Source organism: Lepisosteus oculatus, chromosome 6 (assembly GCF_040954835.1).
Source record: "Lepisosteus oculatus isolate fLepOcu1 chromosome 6, fLepOcu1.hap2, whole genome shotgun sequence".
NCBI classification, from domain to species: Eukaryota; Metazoa; Chordata; class Actinopteri; order Semionotiformes; family Lepisosteidae; genus Lepisosteus; species Lepisosteus oculatus.
Window position 1 is genome coordinate 29,789,730 of NC_090701.1, and position 19,724 is coordinate 29,809,453.

Genomic DNA, 19,724 nt, shown 5'->3' on the forward strand with positions numbered 1-19,724 from the left:
TGACACACAGGAGTCATTATGTGCCAGCAAGCCCACATAGTGGATAGAAAAGAGAATGAAGACCTATTGAATTAAGAGGGAACATAAAGTAGGCTGGATTATACAGACCAAGAGTGGAATTTACAGATGTACAGAACTCTTTACATCTTTACAAAACTAATCACTAAATAAACTTTCATGCCCTTTTTCCACTAACACAATATAGAAATACAAAACGTTACTAGGGTGATTGTTTCCTGTCACCATTGTAGTAATCGTATCACCCAAAACAAACACTAATCATAACATGACAGAAAAACAAGATTATTTTGTGCCTCGGTTATTGTGGACTTAAAAAAAATATCAAGTTTTGGAAAGGGTCACTGTCTTTTCCAAAGGCATGTTAGCAATTTTTGAGTAGCTTTATTGAATGCCATATACTACCTCTTTCTAATCTTTGGCAGGAAAGGCTTTTTCAAGAAATTGTTTGACCAACTGGCTTTAAACCAATGGCAATCTTACTGCAGAGACCTGTTGTAGCACAGAAGGTTCCAGTGGGTGTATACATTCCCAGAATCTCCCTCCCCTGCTGCCAGGTTGATAACGTCAGGACCTGTAGCCAGAGAGTGCTAATTCATCTCCTTGCACTGACAGTTCAGGAAGTGGGGCAGTGGCCTAGGTAGGCACTTTAGGATTAATGTGATGATTCAGACTGGGTGTCTGTCTAAAAACAACACTTTGGGGCAATGCTGTCTGTACAGGGTTGGAGAATGTCTCATATTTGATCAGTCAAAAAAAGTCAAGAAAAAACAGAAAAAACGTGTAGTCCATGCCAAACATAAGCCTTATATGCATCTTTAAAAGAGCATTGTTGGAATACATCACCAAGCCATAAACAGACTGTTTTCCTTTAGGACAGTGTTATGAAAAGTACAGTCAGTGTTAGATGATCATGAGCGAAGGATTCTTTTCAAGCTTCTGACATTAAATGCATGTTAAAAATCATGAGTTACTTATAAATTCCTTAAGATTTTCTTTTCTGAGCTCTCATTTCTGAGAATTTTTCAAAAGTAAAGCCTGTTCTTAGCATCAAAGTCACAAGAATTGTCTATAATTAAAAAGCTCTGTGCAATTGCGGCTTCCCTTGATACAGAGGAATTGCTACCTATCTTTAACCTTTCAATCCAATGTATCTATGACAGTTAATTTGAAAATAGGGCAAATCATGAGCCAGTCATTAAATTTACACCTTCACCTAACCTGCTATTCTATCTCATCAAGACAGTGATTAATGCTCTAGCATAGCATAAAGCATTTTTAAACCAGGCATCTGAAGTGGAATTTAGATTTTTTTCTTTTAAATGTATTTTCTATGTTGTTTAGACAGGCATCTATGCTTGAAAAAGAATTTGAATCAAAGCAACAATGAAACTAAACAAAAATCAAACAATTACACAACATAAGCCATAACAAATGTAAAAAAAATAGCAGTTATCTCTGTCAGAAAGATGCTATTATCTTTATCTGTGTACAAGTGGATGGCGCTTTTCATGTAACTATTTTTTAATGTAATTTAGGTAACAGCTCAATCTGGTTACAAACAAATGGCAGGTGTCCCACCCATTCATAGAGACTTGACTTATGGCATCATAAAAGCAGTGCAGGACTATCCTTCTATTCGTTAACTGAGAGGATTGTGGGAGTTTTATAGCATGACAAAATTAGCTACAGAAGTAGTTGTGTGTACAAATCCATTTCCAAGTTATTTTTAGAGGCAAGTCCCCACTTTCAACAACAACACTCTCGCCATGCACAAATACACAATTCAGATCATGTGGACATTATACTGTATCTAATAAACTATGTGTCAGAATGCAATCGCAGCAAAGACATTAAGAAACACATTTTAACAGTTTGAAATGAGTGTCCCTTTACCAGTCTCGGCAAACAACACTTCTCTACTAAAATAATTCCAGTGTGGATAACAGTGTACAGTATCTGACATTGCTAATTTAATGTTAAGTCTTCAATATTTTCTTTTTACATAATGTCACTTACATTAGAACTAAGGACCACTAGGAAGAGTATAGAAAAATAATAGAATGACCACTTTGGTTACTTGCCTCATTCTTGTCAATAGTTATGAAAGTACTTCTAGCATGAAACGTTCTCTTGTACAGTTTACTCTAATGTAAATGTAAAAATAGATATAATCTCATTTCCTTAAGACATACCAACAGCACCAAAATAAAAATAACTGATTCTAAAGTGAACACAAACTAAGTAATGTTATGTTTTAGAGTGGAATTCTTATTTTGCTTCTTTAGGCATAATGGTCAGCTCAGGTTTATAGTATCATTCTTTATTTTAATGCATTATTTCTTCGAGAACACCATTTGAAAAAAAATACTCATTACCAGTAAAGGTTCAATTTGTGACATTAAAATGTCGTACTAAAAAATGTTTCCTTATGTTTGTTAATCATTGTAAATGTTTATGAAGCTATAAAATCAGTACTTAAGGTCACACATGATCTTCTCTGTTCCAGAGAATTGATAGCAAGTCTGGCCCTAAGACACTGAAGTGCAGCCTGCAGAAGTGCTCTTCAGATCTTCTGAGGTCTTCTGTGGTCTTCCAAGGCTACAGAATCTTCTTGTCACAGATCGCACACAAACACGCTAGCGCTCCCGCATTCTCACGAGCACTACTGTTCATAAATGCCCATGCACCAATTAACACCACACTCGTCCTTATTGAAACCCTCACTCTCCTCTTGGACCTCGCTCACTATTGAGGTTTCCTCACCGAGCTGCTCTTTGACTGCCTTCTCCTGAAGACAACCTTTTTCTTGTTTTTGTCCTTACCGTTTTTTTTCTCCCTGCTACCGTACTCGACCTCGACCTTGCCTCTCGTTTTGGTTTAGCTATCCTCTCGTATCCCTTTCCATCACCTGACGTGACTCCACCAGAGACTGCTTTGCATAGGGTCCAACTACTCCTGCCTGCTACGGGGTGACACTTCTGCTTTTCATTACAGCCAGCGGTTAATTGATCAGTTGAACAACTTACTCACTTAAACTAATTTAACCTTTTACTGGTCCCGGTACCAGGTTGTGATTTAAAAAAAACAATAAAACCTGTTGGTTACTGAGAACTTAATTTGATGACCACTGAGCAGAAGTCTTTTTATTTGTTGGATTCAAAGGTTCATTACATTGTATCCATTTAACTATCATTACCAAATACAAGGTCGTAGATCTACTACCATTAACAGTGTCTTGATGAAAGAAATTACTTTTTATTGCTAGATGGATAAACAATGGCCATTATGAAATCATTTAGTCTAGAATAATTTCTATTTCTGTTTCTTGTGTATTCTTGCTTGACATCTGTGTATTTAGTTTCAGTTATAGTGTGTTTTACATCAGTACTATTGAGTAAGTTTCTGCCTAAAACATACAGGAGGACCAAAGAGCAAATAGAGGGTTTCTGGCTTTAGTGTCATTTAAATAGGAAGTATTTTCTGTGTCCATTGGGTTTTGTCTGGATTGTATCTTCTGCTTATGTACAGTACCTACTTGCTTCTTTGTACCATATAACTAACATTTTTTGTAAAAGTAGATTTTGCAATATATTTTTTTATAGGTTTCAAGGTAACTGTAATATATACAGTATGATAACAGTACTGGGCATTGTAGAAGTATCGTGACCCTTTTTCATAAAGGCATAAGTATCCCCTAATGTAATTTGGCATATCCCACATTCCTCCTCTGAAAGTTGAGTAATAAGTGCTTTGTGACCAACACTCCTGGTTTCCAGTGCTCAGCCTAGGGCAACACTGTGGGTGTTTCTGCTTGTGAAGTTCTGTCTTTCCTGTGACAGCTCCTGCATTCAATTCTTCATTACCTTATCAAGAAAATTCACTTCCCCATGCTCTCTCACAACTGGCACAAGTCACTTGTACAAACAAGCAGAAAGCGTTCCAAGCTAGTCCCTTTCTCTCTTCCAGTCAAGCAGATGTTAATCTCCTATAAGGAACCACTGGAGATCACACACAGAATTTAGCTGCTACGATGAATACTATCACTTGAAAGCAATACCAGAACTGTAGAATCTGCCACTGTCAATATGATCTCTTATGAAATAAAGACATTCTTGAAGTAATAGTCTATTCATAATAACTTACTGAACATTTTGTCTTTGATCATGACAAATGTGAGAATATGGAGAAAGCTATAATATTCCCAGAGTCATTATAAATGGGATACAAAAGAAATGTAGGCACAAGACTTTGATCTTGGGTTCATTGTCCATTTTCCTCACAGTAGAGGTAGCAATGTAATTACATAGGGGTACTTCTCAGGTTTTTTCTTATAAAGAGCTACTTGACCACTATTATGCATTTTGAAATTCTGGAAAACAGCCTACGTCGTTGGACTGTCGTTGGACTAGCAAAGTACTGTATTCTTTTGACATTCTGTTCGAAAGGCAATGGAAATTTTTTTTTATGATTGCAAAAGTCAAAGAGGTCAATGCTAGGCAAACATTCTATTACCTTTCTGTTGTCTCAATACTCTTGGTAACATAATGCAGGTCATTTTCTCTCATCTTTCATGTTATCTGTAAATCTTCCTTATCTGTTATCTCTTTTTTCTTTGCAGGATAGTTTTTTGGTGTATCTCCAATTATATTGCTAAAACATTCAAATTAATGGACAACGTTAAGCTCAGGCTTGTTGGATGCCCTTTGCCATGTGTGTGTTTTTATTTAATAAATAACAGCTTTTGTACCTCAGAGACCTTTTTGTACCTTAATAATCTTGTCATAAATATTACTAAGATGAGAAAAAGAAACATCCTGCAATTATTGAAAGTAATGACTTCACTTTAAAAGGCAGTCCTCTTAAATCAGACCTTTTCTATCTTTATCAGCTAATAAAAGGGTATGTCAAATTGTACAGTGAAGAAGGAGGAGGATAATCTATTGTCTATTGACAATCTATTGTCTATATAATCTATTGATATCAGGTCCTGACATTATCTTAAGCCAAAAACCTAAGAAAAATCTCTTGGCCAATTTATTCTGCTAGCAAAGCAGTTTTTTATGTTCTTTTACAATCCAGTCGACTGTGGCATAGGATGCAAAAAACACAAACCATTAAATGGCTTTTTGCATTAAAATATTCCTCATTCTCAAACACATAAGACCATAGGTAATTATTAAGTAACTTTATAAAGTGTGTCTTATAATAATGGAATCCTTGTAATTCCTGCCTAATATTGTCCAGTTATCAAGTGGTTGATGAGAAAACATTATCATTCTACATGAAATGAACTAATGATCACATTACCTTAATATACATAAAGCCATATACTGTGACCTCTTCTAATCTGTCTACTTAAGGCTCTCTTGCTGTAAAAATAGCCAAAGAAATGAATTAATACTGTAGAACACACTCTAACTTTGAAGGACTGTGGAAAGGTCATATTCTTTAGGCCATATTCACAGACTGCAAAAAATTCTTAGTGGTTATAGCTACTTTTTTACTAGGCTTAAAAAATGAATGACTGAGTTTTGTAGGTGCACATCACACCCTTCATATAGTAAAATATCATGGGTATGTAATCTACTGTATTCTCAATGCAGAGGTAATGGAAAGAATGAGATGAGCTTTAATGAGCAGTGTTTGACTGTAATAGCAAGCACTTTAAAGGACACTCAAACAATAGATGCCATTGAGACTGATATTGCTTATTGGGTGGCTGGGGTGGGGCAGTTTCAGTAAAGGTGAAAAGTGATGTCATGTGAGTGGCGATATACAATAATGGCAGTGTGCTGTAGATCCTCCGGGATGTTTGACAAATGTTACTAAAACAAAGCTGAAAAAAGTCTGTTACATTATTATTATAACAACCCAATGTTTTTTGAAAACTTTCTAAGCTTTTCATATACCTCATACTGCTTTTAGAGTATCAGTGTATTGCTCTTCAATTAAACTGGATGATTGTTTAGAAATATTTAAACGATTCATTAAAATCACATTTCCCAAAGCTGCAACTGTCTCATGACAGTTTTTTTAGGGTTCTAGCACTTTGCCTGTTCTGGCAGTTTACCAGTCTTGGACAAAGCATCTGACAAAGCATCTATCAGAGTAAAGGAGATACTAACAGAAACAACACGTCACAGTCACTTTGAAAATACAATACAATTTCATTGTATGGCAAAACATGTAGCTATACAAGCCATAGACTGTCTTAAATCTGAAAACACTTTGGAGATATTAGTCTCAGTTATCATTAGGCCCCTGAATAAACATGAATAATTACTACTGTGAAACTTGGAAAATAATCAAAAATAGTCCTAGCATAAAATTGTTAATTAAGACACAGAAATATACTTCTCTCAGAAAAGACTAGGCAGTTCCTTATCCTCTTCAAAGTATTTTTGGGGAAAATATAAAAAAGATGCACTGTATGTCTTCAAACAACTTTTCTTCCTTTTTTGTTGCTTTTCCTACTTTTAAAATTGTGTTTTATTGTTTGACAGCATGTTAGTCAGATATCAGGATTTCCAAAGCATTCCAGTACAGAAATGTGACAATCTGTCAATAAATTGGCTACTGAATTCAGCTATATGTTTAAATATTTGTATACGATTGATGCTCAAGAATGGATCAGAAAACTGTTGAGCTTCAGGGGTTCCACAGCAAAATCATGTAATGTAATATGGTATGATATGCAGAATTTGTGCCAGCTGAAAAATTAATAAAAGAAAAATACAGATGTATTAATGTATTGATATGAGACTAGCAAATACAAAACGGAAAGCAGCACATCTGTAACTGTAGACACCAAAATGTTTTAGGTAGCATTTTACTAATTCCAACCACAGGTTGTTTTTGCTCTAATTTTGCTTTATCGACGTTTGTTTAGCCTAGAATTATTAATAGACAAAATGATGTAGAAACTTTAGAAGTGGGAACAAACGTTTATTAAACTGAAAACAATATTTGAAGACACATAATAAAAGTAAATGACAAATGATTCATTTTAAAACACAATAGCTTAATGCATATTACACTCTTGAAGATCATTCCATAATTCTGTTTTTGAGAAGGAAAAAAACATTACACACCTATCTGTGTATGAAATAAAAGAGTGTGGATAAACTTTTAACACCACTGTCCAAGTAAAGTGGCAAGTCAGTGCGTGATTAAGAAAACAGTAACAGCTTGTGATGGCACTGGTGAAGCCCCTGGAGGCTGGAAATTAAAGTATATGGCGTTAACAACTCACAGCCTTCCTTCAGTTCAGATCCTTGGTAATTTCCAAACTCTGTCCCATAAGCCTTAGGCAAAATTAATAAACACAGCTAACAAGATCAAGCGAGGCCAATCCAGCAACAAAGTTTTGTTTGGTGTCTAAATAATATGTTACCAGTGAAATAAATGACAATAGGCATCCAACAGAGCTAATGACTAAGAATTCAGGTGGTGTTGTTCTTCAGTTTTGTTTATAAAAAATGAGGGAATGCTCTCAAATATACCTTAGCCATCTCACCATAAAACAATGTTTTTCATCTTTAGAAGTCCCTGTCAGACATGAAAAGATAAAGCCATAGTTTCCACTTATTTTTTTTTCTTTTCTTACTGAAAAGACAATCCTAACATTGTTCAGTAATAACCCCAAGAAACAGTAAAACAAATTCTTATTCAACTGTTCCATTACCCACCTCACTTGTTCGATACCTTATATATTTATATGCTATCTATTATTTTGTAATTAAGGATTTCCTATATTCTGACATATCTGTATCTCATATAAATCTCTAACATTCCTTAAGGCATCGCGTCACCATAAGTTACCACTATTACTTTGCAATTGTGTTAAATTGCATACCATTAGGTATTCTGAATGTAGATTTTAAAATATTAACTCAGTTTTACAAAGATGCTTTTTTTTAACTTTCATATTCACAAATATGTAATGACCACCTAACACAGATCCTGACTCAGTTCAACAAAAGTCTGGGAGCGGTAAGATACTAGAAGTGCATTTTCTGAAACACATATTATCAGCTAGCAGTGAACAAAGGGGGTTTTGCATTAGGGTGACACACACCCCCGATCTTGATGATGTCACACTCTCCCAGTTACCAGAATAGAAATGGGGTTTGCTGGCACAAAAGAACCAGGGCCTCCAGTGGCACTCAACCAATTCTTTGTTTTCCCCAAAAGCTTCCAACTGCAGTTAACTGGCAGCACAGGCTGGATGTGAGCAACGCAGGGGTTTTAATAGAGTACATCCCTCCTAAAATGATCTCAACTGCTTAAAGTTAAAATTAAGTTTCAGTTTGTAAATTATTGAATTACTTAAAATGGAAAGGTTGTTTGAACCACTATGTGCCCTGCTTGAATTATTTTTATCAATGTCTATAATTTGTTTGCTTGTTTACAGCTGTGACTTTCTCCAGGACAAGTGGACTGATATAGTACATGGATGGGTGGAGGGATTCTTGTTCAACATACTGTACTGTTAAAATAGGTAAATAATAGCTAATATTGTGATCGAACAACCTTTAACTCTGTTATATAACAATGTTGTAAACGCAGCAAAAAGTAAATTGAATGTGGTATCTTTGATTTTCTGATAGACTTGTAAATGCCTTACTGTTGTTAAGCAGTTATGTCATTTATGCTGTGTACAAAAGGTGCTCTATATTTTCAAAATGTGTATTTTCTACAATCTGCCTTTTAAAGCAACATTTTTATGTCATTACATCAACAATTATTTAATTTTAAAATTGAAAATAAATAAAAATGAATTTCTGGTAGTTCTACCATTTGTAACATTTCCCTTTTCTTATCTCTGTTTAATTGCAGTTATTGTCTGTCCTATGTGAGCTTTGTGTACAGTATACCTTTATACATTTATATTTAGCATCAGACAATTTAACATCCTATTGAAACTGATTCCTGAAAGCAAAATACTTAATTGTCGATAATGCTTTTCAGTTTTTCCATCACAATTAAACACAACAGGTTCATGTAAGTTTATTTACTGGCAAATAAATAAAATTACAAATTTTCGGGTATTTAATTATAACTACCTGTTGGTAAGTTTGACCTGTCTGGATTTTGACACGTCTATTCCAAAAGCCTTAATATGGACATCTATTACGCAACATATATAATAGTAAACAAACAAAAAATAACCATAGTTATGAATTCAGAACAAAATCACCTGATATCTTTTATGATGAATCCTCTGTAAATGTATCGATCCTATTTTGCCATAAATTCACCTGCTATTTTGCATCTATTTTTTACATCTTTCAAAAGTGAAAATACAATACAATAGTATACAAGCATGCAGATCCTGTGAAAAATCAACACAACACAAAGTTTTTCCAAGATCCAAACCAAAGCATCTTGCTATTGAACTTAATTTGTATAAGGACTCTTATTCCTTATGATTTAACTTGTTGTTGTGGTTTTTGAAGCACACTGCTTAAACTTCATTTTCTTCTCTAAATACCAGAGCAAGTGTCAAGCAGCTAACTGCACTATCATAACCCTTCATTAGGTAGAACCATTCCTAAAATGCTGCTGATACAGTATTGCATAAGTAGTATCTCAACAAACCACAAAACTATCATGAAACATTTAATTTCTTCCAGCATTAACACTGAAAACAGTCCTCTTAAACACTGCACTCTTAGTCATAGACCTGTTAAAATATCACACATAGTATGTTGAATTGGGAATAAGAACAAATTGATTTTCTCATTTTAAAGAAAAAGAAAGGATGTGGATGTTTAATGTCAGTTGGGTACAGAAGATAACAACAATAAATATTACACGGATATTATATTTCACAAACAATTCAGTAGCTTCAGAGATTTCCATTACATTGCTGAGCTAATATATTTTTTTACTTTGTCTGTTTAGCTGTTTTATATATTATTGCTTTTTATTTGTTGAGTTATAAAAAGAACAGAAACAGAAAAAAAATGTATGAGAAAATTAATGTCTGAGGATCTAGACAGTGTCTGTTTATCAGTTAATTAGCATCAACATCCAGATCTGAGACATACCATGGCTTGGGAACAGGAAGGAAGATCCTGCAGATAAGGTTTTAACCCTCCAGTCTTTCAGTCCTGCTCAAACTGAGAAGGTCTACTGCATCTGGACGTCCTACAAGTCCTTCTCCTTCTCTTTCTCATATACATTTCTAAAATGACACCTCTGAGATCAGGGCGTCAGGTTCTAAATGTCAGTAGGGGGCATCCAGTTCCCCCCAGCCTGCCCACTCCCAAGCTATAGCAGACAGATATACACAGATGCGCACATGCCCCTTCCGCGTGTGTCAATCATTCTGAAAAGAAAATAATAACGATCATAATAATAAAAAGAACTGCTGTACTGCCTTTCTCAGATTATCATTTCTGGAAGCATTATGCATTTCCAGGGTCATTCAAACACAAATGAAAGTAAATCCTATTAGATTTCAACAGCTAAGCAGGGGAGCGACTGGTCAACCCTTGAATGGAGGACCGCCAAGGAACAAAACAAGCTGCACCGTAGGAAGTTGTGCTTGCAACTCAGTAGGGGGCACCCTCACTCCCCTCTGGGACGGAGCCTGGAAGATAAAACGTCTCAGCAAGGGGTTAGGGGGCACTGCGCTCTTGGGGGAAATTTGTCATCGTGGCGGATGTTTAGTCCTCCTGAGATGAGTACATCGGGACCGGGTGGGCTGCCTGTCTGGTGGGTATGTAAATCCTACTGAGAAAAAAAAATAACAATCACAATGGTGACCAAAGTGTGCCATCTGCTCCCATGCGTTTAACAGGAAAGCAGATCGGTGCTGCCTGGATCTATAAGCCCCGTACAAATGGTCTCTGGTGACTGGCACTGGAACTCAGACAGACAAGCGTGGATGGCTCCCTTGGTGATGAAATGAGGTGGGAGGTTGTTTCGCCAAAGGGACAGGAAACAAACAGAACATTATTAGAGCGGCTCCTGCCGTTGCCAAGTGAGGGCCTTGCTGGCACCTGATGTCGAGCAGGCGCTTGCGATTCCCGCTGACAGGGAAAGCCCCTGGGTATTCTGCCCCAAGCCTCTCACAGTAGGGGGCGATGTGGAGCTAGACAGGCTGGGGCGAGAAACAAATGGGCTGTAGTGTTGGCTGCCAATCACCTTTGTGTGGCAATTGTAGCTGTCTTGAAAAGGTCGTTAAGGGGATTTACATAACATTTGCGCTCGCCGATTCTGCTGTGGACTGTATCGTGGCTCTGTCTTCCTGCGTTCTCGGCTCTTCCTATCAGCACCTAAACTAGAAACAGAATTTGGATTCCTACCACATTTCGAACTGATAGCTGAAAATCTAATTTTGTAAACGAACTAAAATGAAAGTCATAATGTTTTAAGTCACAGAGGTTGCTGTCTGAAATGCGTGTCAAAAATTGATCAATTTTTTTAAATTGATGATAAGTAATTAATCATATACAGGTTGGGAGAAAACCCTAACACAAGACTGGGAATCTTTCAGACTTTTCCAAAAAGAGGTGGTACTGAAATAGATCAGATCTAGTTATTTGTTTTTTGTTTCATTTTCTATTTCATTTCTCTTTAAGATGAAAACAAGCACTTAGAAACCCATGAGGATCATTGGATACAGCAGCATTCATAACATGCATTCATCCCATACTCCCATATCTTTTAGCAGTCTTTGGAAGACAGCAAAAAATTATAAAAATGCATTACAAGTAGGTCATCCTGAAAGTCTGTAGTTTTGTTTTCTCATTGTAGACATAATGAACGTGTCGTCCTAATAAAAAGCATAGACTGAGCTTTATCTGTATCTTTTCACTGGAGCCCGGAATGACTTTGTATGCATACTATATGGAAACAATCATGTAATAAATGTAGTAATTACATGTTAATTACGACAGCTATATAGTCACATTCAAACAGACAAATGGGATGTGAAAATGTAGGTCTTGTAAAGACTAATTTCAATTTAAAAAGCTGGTTTTGTTGACATGTCAAGAAGAACAGCTTCAGAAATGTCACCTGTGAGCATGTTTTCATTTTGAGGTACTGTATGGATGTTTCTTAGGGTTTCTTGAGAAAACTGTAAGCAACTCCTTCAGCATTAAAACTCACTGAGTGTAACATACTGTATCAACAACTATAACTACATATATTACACTTCTCATTTTAACTTCAACATTGTAGGTAGAAATCTACTTCCAAGACCATGTTAGGCTTGTTGACATCTAGATGGAAAACAGTATAAACACTTGATAGAATTGGAGCTTCCAAATCTCTGACAGATTTTAAAATCTGTACACACTCATACTACTTTTCAATTGAATCACAGTCATATCTTGGGACAGGTTTGTATGGACTAGGCACCCCTAATAACTTTACAGGTGAAAAGCCAGCAGCCATATCACCCTGCAACTCACAATTGGCAATGGTCTGTGTGGGTCCTAATGCCCCAGTGCAGTGACAGGGACACTATACTGTAAAATGACGCTGTCCTTTGGATGAACTGTAAAACTGAAGTCCTGACTCCCTGTGGTCATTTAAAAATCACAGGGTGCTTGTTGAAAAGAGTAGGGGTGTTAACTCTGGCATGCTGGCAAAAATTGCCACTGGCCTTTACCAATCATGGCCTCCAAATAAATCCCCATTTATGAATAGGCTTCATCACTCTGTTCTCCTCTCCACTAATAGCTGATGTATGATGAGCGTTCTGGCGCACTATGGCTGCCATCGCATCATCCAGGTGGATGCTGCACATTCGTAGTGGTGGAGGGGAGTCCCCATTACCTGTAGAACGCTTTGAGTGGACTGTCCAGAAAAGAGCTATATAAGTGCAAGGAATTATTATTATGTTATCAGGTAGTTTGCATTTACCTGCTATTTATCCATTCATTTTCTAACTGCTTTATCCAATACAGGGTCACAGGGAAGCCGCAGCCTATCCTGGCAAGCAAGGCGTGCAAGGCAGGATATCTCCTGGATGGGATGCCAGTCCATCTCTGGGCAGACACACAGACATGCATACACTCACACCAGGGCCAGTTTTCCCAGAAGCCAAATAACCTATCAGCATGTCTTTGGACTGTGGGAGGAAACTTCAGCACCCAGAGGAAACCCACACGAACATTTAAGCTCCACACAAACAGCACTCCAGGTCCAAAATTGAACACAGGGTTTGCAGAGCCATGGAAGTGTTGATGACTCACCCACTTCTGATTTATGACTTAGATATGAGGAGGGCCCAATAATAAGAATCTAATGACTTTATTGACTGCGATCTATTTGTGTACATCATACACTTTATCTCTGTTGTTAATCACCTAATTGAACTAATTATCCATCCAGACATCTGATCACCCTTTATTAGATCTGACTCAGCAGTTAAGTGAATGTGCAAAACCTGCCAGGACACGTGTCTGTGAAGACTGGAGTTTTCCATCTCTGATCGACCTCTATAACAATATATATTTATATTTATCTGTTCAGATTTTTCCTACAGGTATTCTTTAGGGTTGACTGAAATCAATAATTAATCAGTAATTAAAATATAAATTCTATGAAAAACATTCACATACCATCCACCAGAATAAAAACAAGACATTTTCTCCATGAGATGATTAGTACTTGACACAAAATCCAAAGTCTTCCCTTTGAACTTCAAGGTATGTTTCAGTAATTGTGCATCTGTTTTGAGTAATACTCCTTCGTACTCCCCAAAATTAACAATGTCTATGTTTTTTGGTTTGAAACACTTGTAAGAGCAGGTGTACAACATCAGTTTGTGGGAAAAAAACATTGCAAAAATATTAATTACCTTCAGCAACAAAAAGAAGAAGAAATTAATATCTTGCTGCTTTCCAAAAAATATAGAATACTTTCAAGATAAAGCATCTAATACCATAATCAAAGCTTCCCCTCCCCCTTTTATTATTATTGAAAAAGAGGTATAATATAAATATATTTCTTTAGATTTTCTGACAGAAAGTGTGGTCTCTTAATTTTAGCTGTAATTAAAATGAATTACTAAAATTATTTTGATGGTTGTGGTAGACATCTGGAGCCAAGCAGTTGCTGATTATATTCTAGAAAATAAAAGGAAGCAAAGCAAAACAAGACAATGATATCATTAATAATAAGACAATTAAAATAATAGGAAAAGTGCCAATGTGCTTTTTTTAAACAAGAGCTGCTTTTTAATTGGTCTACTGACAGGAGAGTCCTCACTGCTCTTCGAACTTCCATGGAGAAAAAAAATGTCAGGTGCAAGATGATTGATATATACAAGATGAGGCATGAAGATATTTTATCTTATTAATCTTCAAAAAGAAAAAGGGAGTTTTCCCTCCTTCCTTTGCTTTCTTATTCTTTTTTTTCCTGTGTTTCATGCACACACATAGCCTCTGTGCTGTTGTGGTTGAAGTCTTTCATTGAAAAAAGATCTTGGCAGATCCAGAGTGGTGGAATTTTAGACCTCAAATTGTAGCCTTAGAAGAGCATTAGCTAATTACTTGGAAATTAATAGTGATTGATCTATGCAAATCACTACTTAAATTTTGCTTACACACTTTTATTAGTCCTGAAAAATAAATGTGAAGTATTCTAATTAAGAGATGGTAATGTATATCTTGCTAGTGTATTCAGTTATTCTGTCGTTTGATATTTAAGACGTTTTTATAATTGTTTTCAAATTTATTCTTCTGTTGTTTGAAATCTGTCATTTAGGTTTTCCTAATCAGACACACCTGTATAACCCTCCCCACTTTACCCCAATTTATTTCCCTGTGTGTTAGTCATAGGTGGATTTCCTCCCATATTGTCATTTAATGAGATCTTAATTACACCCGAGGATCATTGAATGTCAAAAATGCAGAAAGTCAAAGGACACCTTGGAAACACTCTAGTCTCTTGATGACATCTAACATGAAGCTACCACATGGAGGCATATTAAGTTAATCTCAGATAACATTTGTCTCCTTTAGCTCTAGTATCTCTGAACCAAAGTGGCTTTTGCCACAATCCATTTCCCAAGTTCTTTAATACACAGTACATTCTTTGTTCAAGTGGTTTACTTAATAATCCCAGCATTCCATTTGAAGCTTTCCTCCACGGCATTCCTCTGCTTCACAATTAGTGATCCCACTCATTTGGGATTGTCTGTGCAGCAACTATTTTATGAATGATCATGGGCAAAAAATTGTCAGACAGCTGTTTTTTCCTGTTATCTTTTCTTCTGTTTCTGAGATACTGTATATGGAGATCTGGATACAAGATGGTAACAAAATCCAATAATGAGCCTGACAACTACTGGAAACTACTGGAGAGTGAAAAAGAAGGACATCTTCCTCTCACACAGATGTTTACCCTTTCTAACAACCTGTTTTACCTTTATCACCATATGATGCTCTGTGTATCAAGAAGCCTGAACTCCAGATAATTATAATCTGGAAATGGAAGTGTAATAAAACAACAAGTTCTAAGATGACTTCAAAAATTCCTTGTCCAGCACCACTTTAAACAGGTCAGTGAGTTTTTCCAATGCATTCCAAACACCACGCTTGCTCTCCTTAAAGATCATAACATTGACATAAATAATCCTAAAGAATCACATAAATAATTGTTTCACGGACTATGCTTGAGCAGTTTGAAGAACCTTTGTTCTGTTTATATTTGTGCTTGAAGAAGGTTGACATCAAGGGGAGCTAGAAGAGAAGGGAAGACAGCATGGTGACTCCAGTAAGCCTGTAGTGTTCTGTGAAGAGCAGAGAGGTAGACTTCAAAGAGGTGCTTCTTTGAGGTGGCACAAGAAAAGACAGCTCCACTATATTTAGGGGTCCTTTGCAAGTTACCTACTGTCTAGTTCATGATAAAAAAAAAAATCTTTAAGAGAAGACACACAGTTTTGCATGGCAAGGACTGTATCTGGACAAAGCAAATGCATTTTTGCATTATGGAGAATTTTAAACATTTTTTGGATTTTTTCTCTGAAATCAGGCTGGAGTTTGGTAGCTTGCTGGTTAGCAGCAAAGCTATAATATGGTTTCCTTTGAGTATGAAGAAGAAAATGAAGCTGCAGTGTTTTTTAGGTATGGTCTGCAAAAGTCGAAGGCTTAGAAGGCAGACAACCGCAATGCACAGGGAAAAATAGGGCAGTCTATGCCAACAGGTTGTTTTCGTGGCATAAGGAGGTTGGACTGGAGAAGCTTTCTTGAAAAAAAAGGTTGCTGTGGTAAACCAACCACTGGAAGACTTGACAGGAAGCAATGCAAGAGTTCCATGGCTCACTGAGTCAGTGGTTATGCTGGGCTTTTGGGGTTTCTGTGGGAAACAGAAAGTAGAGTCACAGCATGTAATACTGTAAGGTCTGTCTCTGGTCAAATATGGAAAATGAATTGGACAATGAGTAAGCAAGAAGCATGCTATTTATAAATTGGGAGCAGGAAGTGGGTGAGATTAGGTTCTGACCTCCACCCAAATTTTTGATTAAAATGCTACTTGCCTCCTATTTGTACTTCTTTACTTATCAATGTGTGTGATAGAAAGAAGACACGTACAGCCTCTCTTTAGTCTGTATATAGTATACCAAGCAGTCTGTTAATATAAGCAATGATGAAATAAAAAAAGTTTAATATTTTATATTTTGTTTCAGCTTAGAGACAAGTTCACAAAGTTCTCCATGTCATCACACCTTATAGGAAGTACTTTATAGGGCCTAATGGTGGCTTGCTCCAAATCAGATGTGAATGAAATTGGAAGACTATATATCTTGTTTTTCAGTTATGGTAAGATTATCATTGATAAATCTGTTACCAATCAAGCCTAATACTAAAAAAACAATTAATGACCTTCAAGAATCAAGCAGTTATGATTAACTTTGGTTATATTTGGTAATGTGTCTAGGTGCCTAAACCCCAGATAACTTCTAGGTTGTTTGGTTATCTGAGAAGAAAATAATAAATCACAACTTATGACAACTTATGACATTAGTAAATTTAGTTAAATAGCATAAAGCTGGAGATATTTGTCAAATAAACTGGGTTTGTGTAATGGAAAAACAGAAAATGTTTTGACATTCTTATCCCTTTTATTGTTATGACCTGCTGCAAATGAAATGTTTTCCAAGACTTGGTAAGATAAATAGTCAATAATCAATAGCAAAACATATTAGGTTGAAAATTAAGGATCAAAATCACATATTATTATATGTAAAACACTCCGCTTTCATGGATATTTTATCAGGCTTAATGAGTAATAAACATTGAAGCAAATCCAAACTAATTTAAACTGCAATTCATGTTCTTACGAAGCCTTGCTTTAATGGGAGGGATCAGATCTGTTGAGCTGTGTTCCTGTTTGGCTATTGCTACAGATTTGTCCTACTTGCAATGCAATGCAAAAATACCACAGAGCTCCTGCAATTTACTGTGCTTAGAGACACAACTTTCTCTGAAAGCTGGAAAAAATAACACCAGGTATACTCTGTTACTTTTGCTCAAACTTGCCTTGGTAGTTTCACCTATGACACTTCATTTTATTTAAATCCTTTTAGTTTTACCAGCAAAAGTAAAATTATAATATTCTGTTTCATATCACAGCCATATATATGATCATAATATCTTAGTACCTCCTTCCACGGTCTCCTCTATTGTTATTGTTGTAATTGTAATTGTGTCTTATCTTGTGAAATCTTCCTATTTATTGTTGTAGTCTTCTTATTTATTGTTATTGTCATCCTGTAAAGTGCTTTGAGAAGCCACCTTTAAAGGCGCTATATAAAATAAAGTTTATTATTATTATTATTATTATTATTATTATTATTATAATAAGCAATAAGATCAATTTTTACCTAAATGTTACATACTGTGTGTAGGGAAGTCTGTTGTATCTATCTTGATCAAACTAAGCCTTAGCAGCACATTTGTCTAAGAATCTCATTAAACTTTTTAGAATATGGCAGGATTCATTCAATGACTTGTGATACAGTATTAGGACTTAAGAATTCAGTTAAAATGCACAGGTAACCTAAATGGCATTCACCTTGTCATACCCATTCAATACAAGTGGGTGTTCTTTCAGCTGAGTTGCACCCTTCCCTGTGTAATTAACTACTTACAGAGATTAAAGATACTTTTACCTCGGCTCTGCCATTTTTTTGATTGCATGCCAATACACATTGTATGTGTTTTCCCAGGATTACAGTAAATAACTTCAGTATTATTTTAGCCCCAATTATTTTATATTATTTTGCTTCAACTTCCATATCTAGGTTTAATGAATGTTTACTGTTGGTTGTTTCATAAAGATTTCATGTACAGTATTGGAAATTCTAAATGGAAACACAAAAAATAATTCAAATGCACATGATGCATTATATAATGCCATCTCACATGTAAAACTAAAATGCACCATAGTGAAATCAAGTGTTTATATAGTACATCACAACTGGTGTCCATGCAAGCAGTCAGAAAATGCAACACAGTTGAGATTGGTGAATGCTATAGATTAAAAGAAATATATTAGGTCAAGCATGTGGAAATTAAAATCTACACTAGGGAAGGCTTCTACAAGAGACAGAATGCAGCCCTGACTCTGTATCTTGGTTGGAGGTGTATTTAAGTCTCAGATAAGGGTACTGGTACAGTACATTTCACTTTTACTCATGAGATTGTACTATTGTCTGTGTCTTCATGGATTTTGTCAAATCTGAAAAACGTTTTATACCAAATTTATTTCATGTGATGTTCTTGCAAAATGTGCTACACAAGAAACAAAAGGGTTAATATGGTTTTTGGTCATAGTAAAGTGGTAAATATTGCTGCTTCACAGATCTTGGGTCCTAGGATTTAATCTTTTTTTTGGTTCCGTATGTAGGATGTTTGCATGTTCTCCCTGAGTTTTTCTTGGTTTTCACCAGGTGCACTGGTTTCCTTCCAGATTCAAAAGATTTGTTTGCTAGGTTAATTTTTGTTTCTAAAATTGGTGTATCTTGAGACTAACCTACTATGCCTCCAGAGAGGCTCAGTTAGCTCAGCCTCCTATGGTCCTAAGATGGGCTTTGCCATGACTCTTATCATGATCATGATCAGATGGATGTTAATTCAAGACAAATAAGCTTTTCTACAACATAGACTTTCCATCCATCCATCTCCTAACCACTTCTTGCAATTCAGAGTCCCTGTAGAGCCACCGCCTAATTCAGCAAGCAGCAGGTGCAAGGCTGGTTACACTCTGGATGGGAAACACGCACAAACACATGGGGAGAACATGTAAACTCCATGCAGACAGCAACCCAGGTCCGAAACTGAACCCAGGGCCCCAGCACTGCAAGGTAGCAAAGCTTAATACTGCAATACCGATCTGCCCAAGATACTTTTTTACAGGTGCCATTTCACATTTTTAAAGGTGCCATTAAACTAGATTCTAAAATATATTGTTTTTTCTCCTTTAATGTATCTTTGTCTGTATCTCAGTATACAGTGACCAATATGGGGAGCTTATGAAATGTCAAAAATAATAAGATACCAGAAAATCTCAAACCTTGACAACAAACTAGACCCTTTTAGAAATGTCAAATGTAAAGCAAGTTGTTAGAGGCAGGGTTTTATTTTTAAGCACATCAATCACTAAAATCTTTTATGAATGTAAAGTCACTTTGTGATAGTTATTTACCCCAAGGCACCCTGTGATAGATTTCAAGC